This window comes from Nomascus leucogenys, chromosome 2 (genome assembly GCF_006542625.1).
Source record: "Nomascus leucogenys isolate Asia chromosome 2, Asia_NLE_v1, whole genome shotgun sequence".
Lineage (NCBI taxonomy): Eukaryota > Metazoa > Chordata > Mammalia > Primates > Hylobatidae > Nomascus > Nomascus leucogenys.
In genome coordinates, this window is record NC_044382.1 from 116,723,641 (window position 1) to 116,733,110 (window position 9,470).

Sequence of the window (9,470 nt, forward strand, 5' to 3'; positions counted from 1 at the left end):
TGTTTTGGATGTTTTTTGCAGAGGTCCTGGGGTTGTGAGAAAAAACAGAGCACTCCAAAAGTTCCTTTGGTTCAGCAAAATTTTCCTATCTTAGATTTATCAAGCTGTCCACTCAGTTTTCAATGTGGTCTTTTCCTCCTAAAAATAACAGCCCCAGCCGGGCATGGTGGCTCATGTTTGTAATCCCAGCACTTTGGAAGGCCAAAGCGGATGGATCACCTGAGGTCAGGTGTTTGAAACTAGCCTGCCCAACATGGCAAAACCCTGTCTCTACTAAAAATACAAAAAAAAAAAAGAAAATTATCCGGGCGTGGTGGCAGGTGCCTGTAATCCAAGCTACTTGGGAGGCTGAGGCAAGAGAATCACTTGAACCCAAGAGGTGGAGGTTGCAGTGAGCCAAGATTGCACCACTGCATTCCAGCCTGGGCTACAAGAGCAAAACTCCATCTCAAAAACAAATAAAATAAAATAAAAAATAATAACAGCCCCCCCCGCCGCAATGTTTGTATGTATGTATGTATATAACGTACTTGACAAGGAACTTGGTAAATACTTGACTATCATTAGGAAATTACAGGGTTGATTCTAAGTAGTGAGATTATGTCTTCTATGAAAATGGTTTCTTTTTAAAATATACACATATTAATAATTTTTTTTCCTAAAGAAGTTAGTCAATGATATTGTGTGGCCTTAACATTGTCTCTGCCTTTATTTGTTCGCTTCCTGCTTAGGGCTTTCTGGATTTTCTTTGCTGTTTTATCTTTTTTAATATGAAATCCTTCTGGTTTCTCCTCCTCACATATCACGTATGACCCCAAGTCCCAGATTATTTTCCTCTTTACTCATTTCTTCTGCTTCCTTCATGCCAGCACACCCAGGCAGAAGGAGAGCCACAGGAAAAGTGACTTCCACACTCACAAATTCCTGCTTCATTTCATCGTTTTTTGCCTCACAAACCACAATTCTTATTCCCAAATTCAAATTTTTTCTTGAGTGATAGTTGTCTTTCTCTTCTTTCTGCACACCCAAAGATCTCAACTGGGATATTTATGGACTGATGAAGGGGAGAACTCAAGGAAATGACTGGGGCCTCAAAGAAGCTTCTAGGCCAGGTGTGGTGGCTCATGCCTATAACTCCAATACTCTGAGAGGCTGAAGTGGGAGGATTGCTTGAGCCCAGGAGTTCAACACCAGCCTGGGCAAAAGAAGGAGGCCCTATTTCCACACACAAAAAAAATTTTTAATAGCCAGGCATGGTGATGGGTACCTGTGGTCCCAGCAACTTGGGAGGCTGAGATAGGAGAATTGCTTGAGCCCAGCAGGTTGAGGCTGCAGTGAGCCGTGATCATGATCATACCACTTTACTCCAGCCTGGGCAACAGAGTGAGATCCTGTCTCAAAAAAAAAAAGAAAAGAAAAGAAAAAAGAAGAAGTTTCTAGATAAGGGATAAATGTCTCATTAGATATGATGTTAAATACTTTTTGAAGCAAATCTTTCCACTTCCACCTATGAAATATATTCCAAACCCATCTGTGGTAGGCAGAATGTTGGGCCTCATGACCTTCTCCTTCTGGAGTCACTCCTGTGAACATGTTACTTTACATGGCAGAATGGACTTGACAGGTGTAATTAAGGTTACTAATCAGCTGACCTAAAATGGAAGGTTATATTGGCTTATCCAAGAAGGCCCAGTGGAATCACGTGAGCTCTTAAAAGCAGAGATATTTTTCCATCTAGTAGTAGAAGATGAAGTCAGATATTCCAAGATGAAAAGGATTAAAAGTGCTGCTGTTAACTTGAAGATTAAGGTAACCATGTCAAGGAAATGGCAACGTCAGTCCTATAACCTCAAGAAACTGAATTCTGGCAGGGTGCGGTGGCTCACGCCTGTAATCCCAACACTTTGGGAGGCTGAGGCGGGAGGATCATGAGGTCAGGAGTTCAAGACCAGCCTGGCCAGCACAGTGAAACCCCATCTCTACTAAAAAAAATACAAAAAATTAGCCAGGCACGGTGTCACATGTCTGTAATCCCACTACTCAGGAGGCTGAGGTAGGAGAATTGCTTGAACCCAGGAGGCAGAGGTTGCAGTGAGCCGAGATCGTACCACTACACTATAGCCTGGGCACCAGAGGGAGACTCTGTCTCAAAAAAAAAGAAATTAGCTGGGTGTGGTGGCAGGTGCCTGTAATCCCAGCTACTCAGGAGGCTGAGACAGGAGAATCACCCAAACCCGGGAGGCAGTGGTTGCAGTGAGCTGAGGTCATGCCAGTGCACTGTAGCCTGGGCAAGACAGCAAAACCCTGTCTCAAAAAATAAAAAAAAATAAAAAAAGAAAGAAAGAAAAAAAGAAATTAAAAGGAAGGGGCTTGGGCCTCCTCCTTCTTCACTACAAGCAGTGTGTGGAAAACATGCATTAGAACCCGTGACTTAGAATCAATTAGAACATATAGTCACATAGTAAGAACACAAATAAACAATTTTAAAATAGCTCTAAACCTTGTCCTTTGGGGAAATTGTGGTTTGGCTGTTTACTACTTTAGTTTATTTCAGTTCTGAAATCCAATTTGTTACCTATATAAATAAAATGGAGTCTTTGCTTGTTTATCGCTTTATCACAAAAGTAGAGCTGAACGGATTGTGGAGTATGTTTGGGAAGGCCTGATGCATTAAAAAAAAAAAAAAGATTAGGTCATAAGGGTGCACGCACAATTCATTTTGAAAAGTCATCGGGGTGGCACTTCAAAGAGACAGGGAAGTATCCTATCCTCCAGAACAGCTGCAGGCTTTCAGATTTGTAGGGGCGGCCCAATTGCATGCAGACACAGAGCTGTGTGTCTCCAGCACGAGGAACAGCAGCAATTATTTATGTGACAATGATTGGTGATTCTCCAGAGAAATGCTGGGGTGGCCTGGCTAACATTGCAAATATTTTTTTAATATGTGAATTTTTATCAATTCTGGCATATTCTTAGAAATGGATATCATTTTAGGTTTTTTCTTTTTTTTGGTAATATTACAAGCATTCCTTAAATTGAGAATTTAAAGGATGAAAACTATTTTATGATACAATTTCACTGATGCAGAAATCTATTTATTTACGAAATAAACTGTTCTAACACAACAAGGAAAATTTTCTGGTTATTAATTGTTTTAATTAATTTGTATCTTGTTATCAGTCACAGTCCCACCCATATCCATGGGCCCAACTCCTGGGTCATTTGTAATTTCAGGGGCCTGTTCTCGTAAACACCAAGTGCTTCCTGAAGTACTTGTACCTCCTGCTCAGCCCGTGTGCGCTACAGATCAGAAGTGCCAGGGAACAAACATTTTTTTAAACTATTGTTTTAATTTTTATTTTACTTTAAGTTCTGGGATACCTGTGCAAAGCGTGCAGGTTTGTTACACAGGTATACGTGTACCATGGTGGTTTGCTGCACCTATTGACCCATCATCTAGGTTTCCTCCCCTTGTCCGCCACCCCCCAGCAGGCCCCATTGTGTGTTGTTCCCCTCGGTGTCCATATGTTCTCATTGTTCAACTCCCACTTCTGAGTGAGAACATGCGGTGTTTGGTTTTCTGTTCCTGTGTTAGTTTGCTGAGGATGATAGCTTCCAGCTTCAGCCATGTCCCTGCAAGGAACGTAATCTCATTCCTTTTTATGTGCATAGTATTCCATAGTGTATATGGAATTTTCTTTATCCAGTCTATCGTTGATGGGCATTTGGGTTGGTTTCATGTCTTTGCTATTGTAAACAGTACTGCAGTAAACATAAGTGTGCATGTGTCTTTATAGTAGAATGGCTTACATTCCTTTGGGTATATACCCAATAATGGGATTGCTGGGTCAAATGGTATTTCTGGTTCTAGATCCTTGAAGAATCGCCACACTATCTTCCACAATGGTTGAACTAATTTATATTCCCACCAACAGTGTAAAAGTGTGGAATGAACATCTTTAGGAACAATAGTGGATTAAAATGCCAACTTCTGGCCGGGCGCGGTGGCTCACGCCTATAATTCCAGCACTTTGGGAGGCCAAGGCGAGCGGATCACAAGGTCAGGAAATCAAGACCATCCTGGCTAACACGGTGAAACCCTGTCTCTACTAAAAATACAAAAAAATTAGCCGGGCGTGGTGGAGGGCGCCTGTAGTCCCAGCTACTCGGGAGGCTGAGGCTGGAGAATGGAGTGAACCCGGGAGGTGGAGCTTGCAGTGAGCCCAGACGGCACCACTGCACTCCAGCAGGGTGACAGAGCGAGACTCCATCTCTAAATAAATAAATAAATGCCAGCTTCCTTGCCCTTGGTAGGTCAGTTCTGAGCCATGTTCTGCAGTCTCTTGGAGAGTTCCAGGGCAGTGAGCTTACATAGTGATGTGTTGGTTAATACTCTTTTTGTCAGCTGCCCTCCCTTCTCTGTCTACCTCCTCACACCCTCACTGTGTTTCCCAGAATAACCTCTCAGGTGAGTTTACATACATTCAAAACGTTATCTCAAGTTTGCTTTGGGGAGAATCGAAACAAAGATAAATTTAAACCATTGGCAATTTCTTACCTTGGTAGCACTTTTTTTCTCTTTTTTTTACATCCAGTTTGGTGGTGAAACTCATGAGTCCTTACATAAAGCAGGCCTAGATTTAAATCCTGGCTTCTCCTGGAATTAGCTGTGTAATTTAGGGCAAATGACTTAACCTCTCTGAGCTTCAGTCTTCTGCATCAGTAAAGTGGGGGTAACAGTAGCACCTATTTTACATTGTTGTGTCTTGTGTTCATTAAATTAGATAATACACTTAGTTCAGTGGCTATACATATAAGAAGTACTCAATAAATGTTAGCTGTGATTACCTTGGCTTGATAATGTCTTGTTTTGTTCTAAAAGATTTGTAATAGGTCTAAGTTCATCTAAAGTAATTAATTAGGTTTCAGATGGGCTCATAGGGAAGGTAAGTGGCCACTCACTGAAAATGATGTGGGAAGAAAGAGCTGGAAGAATCTTCCTTGCTAGCAGCATACTTACCTACATCCCTGTCATTCACTATTTGAATGGTGAGAAAGACAGATGCTCTTGTCATCGTCACCTATCCCTAGGCACAGCATAAGCCACACCGTTTCCATGACACCCTCCCTCTTCCTTTCTCTCGATGATAGATGGCATTTACTCTCCACACTATGCATTTTCACACTTAACCATATGTGATATCTTTGTGGTGATTAATTTTATGTGTCAACTTGGCTAGGCTACGGTACCCATATATTTGTTCAAATATTATTCTAGATGCTTCTATGAAAGTACTTTTGGATGAAATTAATATGTAAATTGGCAGACTTCCAGTAAAGCAGATTATCCTCCATAGTGTGGGTCAGCCTCATCCAATCAGTCGAAAACCTTAAGAGAAAAAAGACTGACTTCCCCTGAAGGAGAGCGAATTTTACCAGCAGAATGTCTTCTGACTCCAGTTGCAACTCTTCTCTGGGTGTCCAGTCCACCAACCTACCCTCCAGATTTTGGGCTTGCCAGCCTTCAAAACTCCATAATCATGTCAGCCAATTATTTAAAATCAATCTCTCTCTATCTCTCCCTCTCTGTCTATATATATATCTCACACACACACATATATATATATATCACTGATAAACACACATACGCACACACATATTCTATTTCTCTGGTGAGCCCTGACTAATACATTCTTCATACATTTTTCATACACATTCAAAATTACTGTTTTAGGAATTTTTAGATACTGTTCTGTCTTGTACTCTAATTGTAATTTAAATTTTTGATATGTATTTATTCTTTCTAAAGTGATTTTAAATTCTTTTAAGGTGTAAGGAAGACTGTAACTTGTGTTATTTTCTTAGTATAATAGAAATAATCTTTAGATGGCATTGAAGAACATATTTGCTAGTATTTAATATTATTTAGTTAAAAATTAATTTTAATTTAATAAAGCAAATATTTAAGATAATATTACACAGTAGCATAGAAATTATTTTTTCTTCAGATATTTTGATGAAAGTAAACATCTCAGGGTTAGGAAAGCAAATTATGTCGGCAATTTAAAACTTTGTTGTTTATTACTAGGAACATGCAGCCTATAGGTATTTATTGCACAAAAAATAAAGTAAATAAATTAAAAATCACAACCTTGGGCCAGGCACAATGCCTCATACCTGTAATCTCAGCATTTGGGAGGCTAAGATGGGAGGATCACTTGAGCCCAGGATTGTGATACCCCATCTGTACCAAAAAAATAAAAAACTTAGCTGGGTGTGGTGACATGCATCTGTGGTCCCAGCTACATGGGAGGCTAAGATAACAGGATCGCTTGAGTCCAGGAGGTTGAGGCTGCAGTGAGCTGTGTTCCTGCCACTGCACTCCAGTCTAGATGACAGAGTGAGACCCTGTTTCAAAAAAGAAAAAAAAAAGAAAATCACAACCTTAGTTGTCTGGAATGATAGAGGAGACTTACAGAACCCTAACACAGGGAGGGCTCTTATCAGTGCAGTGCTCTGTCCTCATCACTGCAGGGTATGAATGAGACTCTCAGGCCTAAAAGGCAATGCGGCAATGCTTGAATTAAAATTAAGGCTTCAGTGTCCTTTTTTTTTTGTTTGATTTTTTTTGAGACAGATTCTTGCTCTGTTACCCAGGCTAAAGTGCAGCAGCGTGATCTCTGTTCATTGCAGCCTCTACCACCCGGGTTCAAGCGATTTTCTTGCCTCAGCCTCCCATGTAGCTGGGATTACAGGTGTGCACCACCACACTCAGCTAATTTTTTGTATTTTTAATAGAGATGGGGATTTGCATTGGCCAGGCTGGTCTCGAACTCCTGACCTCAGGTTATCTGCCTGCCTTGGCCTCCCAAAGTGCTGGGATTACAGGCGTGAGCCACCACATCTGGGCTTTAGTGTTTTTTTTAAAAATCCCTATCATTAAGCAATTCAGTGTTCTTTATACGTCAGCGTAGCACTTCCCCATAAAGCGGGTGGCACTCAAAGACCTGCCCGAGGCAGCATAGAGCCCCTGCTCTTGTTACTATTATCCATCGTGGAGCTCCTACACAGTTCTTTCAGCTGCAGCCACCACTGCCGCTAGGGTTACCACTGCACTCAACACCCTCAAATGCCTGCCCCAAGGTTCCTGAAACTCTTATTCCTCTTGATTCTTGGTATCAAACAGCTACTGATTCTGGCTAACTTAGGCTAAAAACAAAACGAATTTATTATTGGAGCTAAGCTGGTAGGCCTGCTGAAACGAGGCTGAAAAAATGGATAGGAACCAGTAGGGTCAAGCTACAGTCACAATCACATCACAGTAATGGTCTGCTTGGGATGCGACCACTAGACACTCACTGCCACCCTGTGAGACTCTGCAATCCTGGGCACTGGCCACAACCAGCCTGAGCCATCCTCTGAACCTCACCTCACATAGGGACATCCAATTCACCAAAACTGGGTCACATTATTCAACCCACTTGAGTGCACTGGCTACTGGGAGAGGGAATATTTGCCTTCGGTTTCAATCAAGGGATGCAGGGCCTTCACTGTTTTTCTCTTTTTCTTTTTTTTTGAGATGGAGTCTTTCTCTGTCGCCCAGGCTGGAGCTCAGTGGCATGACCTTGGCTCACAGCAACCTCTGCCTCCCCGAGCTGGGATTACAGGCACCGGCCACCATGCCTGGCTAATTTTTATATTTTTAGTAGAGACAGGGTTTCACCATCTTGGCCAGGCTAGTCTTGAACTCCTGACCTCGTGATCCACCTGCCTCAGCCTCCCAAAGTGCTGGGATTACAGGCATGAGCCACGGCGCCCGGCCTATTTTTTAAAAAATCATTTTAATAGGAACTTTTTGAAAAAAATCATTGCCTTTAGTAGAAATTAGAACTAGGATTAAAGGTACATATAATTTTCATGGAGTTGAAGGTTGAACTGAGTATGTCATGATAGGTTGCAAAAGTTACTCTAATTGTTTTAAAACCTTAATATATTCACAACCACAATTGTAGTTACAACTGTGGATTATGAGTATGATAGGAACAAATTACATAAAAATTATATTTAAAAATTAAAGTGTAAGTTTTTAAATTTCACAAGGACATTACAAAGATACTGTTCTGTCTTGTATGGTAATTGCTTAAATTTTTGATACATATTTATCTATTCTTTCTAATATGATTGTAAATTCCTTTAGGGTGTAAGGGAGATTGCAACTTCTATTATTTTTATAGTCCCCACAGACCTACAGTATTCTGTGAGTAGCAGCCAGTTAATGAATGAATGGCTGGCTGGCTAGCTGACTAAATGAATATATACGTGCACTATGCGTTGCTTTTCCAGTAGTAGATTTATTCTAATCTGTAGTCACTTTCCTGCTTGTTATCATAGTGAGAACACATTGACATGAGGTAGAGTCTGTGGCTATAGAACATGTTGTGGGTTTTCCTAAGGTTGGGATTCCATCTTTTTTGACTACACCAAATATCTGAGTTCCCTCACCTCAGACAGATTCATGTTTCACGAATTATTGCTTAGTCCTGAAAGAAAGAACAAATCCGAACTCTAGGAGAATGGCAAGGACAGCCTCTGGAGATAAATGATTGAGATTCAAATCCAGGCTCCTGAAAAAACAAGCCCTGTGACCTTGAGCACGTTCAACTCCTCTCTAAGGATTACTTTCCTTATTTGTACATGGGGATCATAATGGTGCCTGTTCCTCAGAGAGTCATCCTGCGGATTAAATGAAGGAACGAAGCTTGGCCTCTGGCAAGCACTCCAAGAACGCTAATTATTGTTACGCCTGCTTTGGGTGGTGCAGGTGGTAGGAATGCTGCACTACTGAGCTCATAGATGCCGTCCCCTGGTGGCCCAGTTACTTTTGCTCTGAACTGTGGGCCACACCCCTTCTTGTTCTGTCCTCACTGCAGGCCTAGTAAACACAATGAAGCTACAGTGGGGGAGATTTTGGCAGGATGCATAAAACTATAAACCTGGCTTTCGTTTAGGTTTTAAGATAGAGGAATAAAGGTATTTCTAAAACATTTCTGTATGTCACAGAGATAGGAGAGCAAATAGGGATGTGGGGCACTCTTCTGTATGATTTAAAACATTACATGATTAAACATTTAAAAATTTTTCAACATATCCTTGTTGACATCACTGAGCTACTAATGCCATTTTGTGTTTCAGCTAGTGTGGGGTTTTTGTTTATTATTTATTATGTAAAGATGTCTACATCTAACTTACAATGCCACCAGTTTTACTTCATACTAAGTTTATTACTTAATATGTAAAGATGTCTATGAAGTATAACACCACCAATTTTACTTCTTAGAATGAATTGTATTATGACACATGCTCAAAGCCATATTTAGACTGATACTTACTGGCATATTGTTTGTAATAGCAAAGTTCTATAATAGGTCTACGTATCACACACCCCCCACTCCCACAGTTGGGGGCCAGTT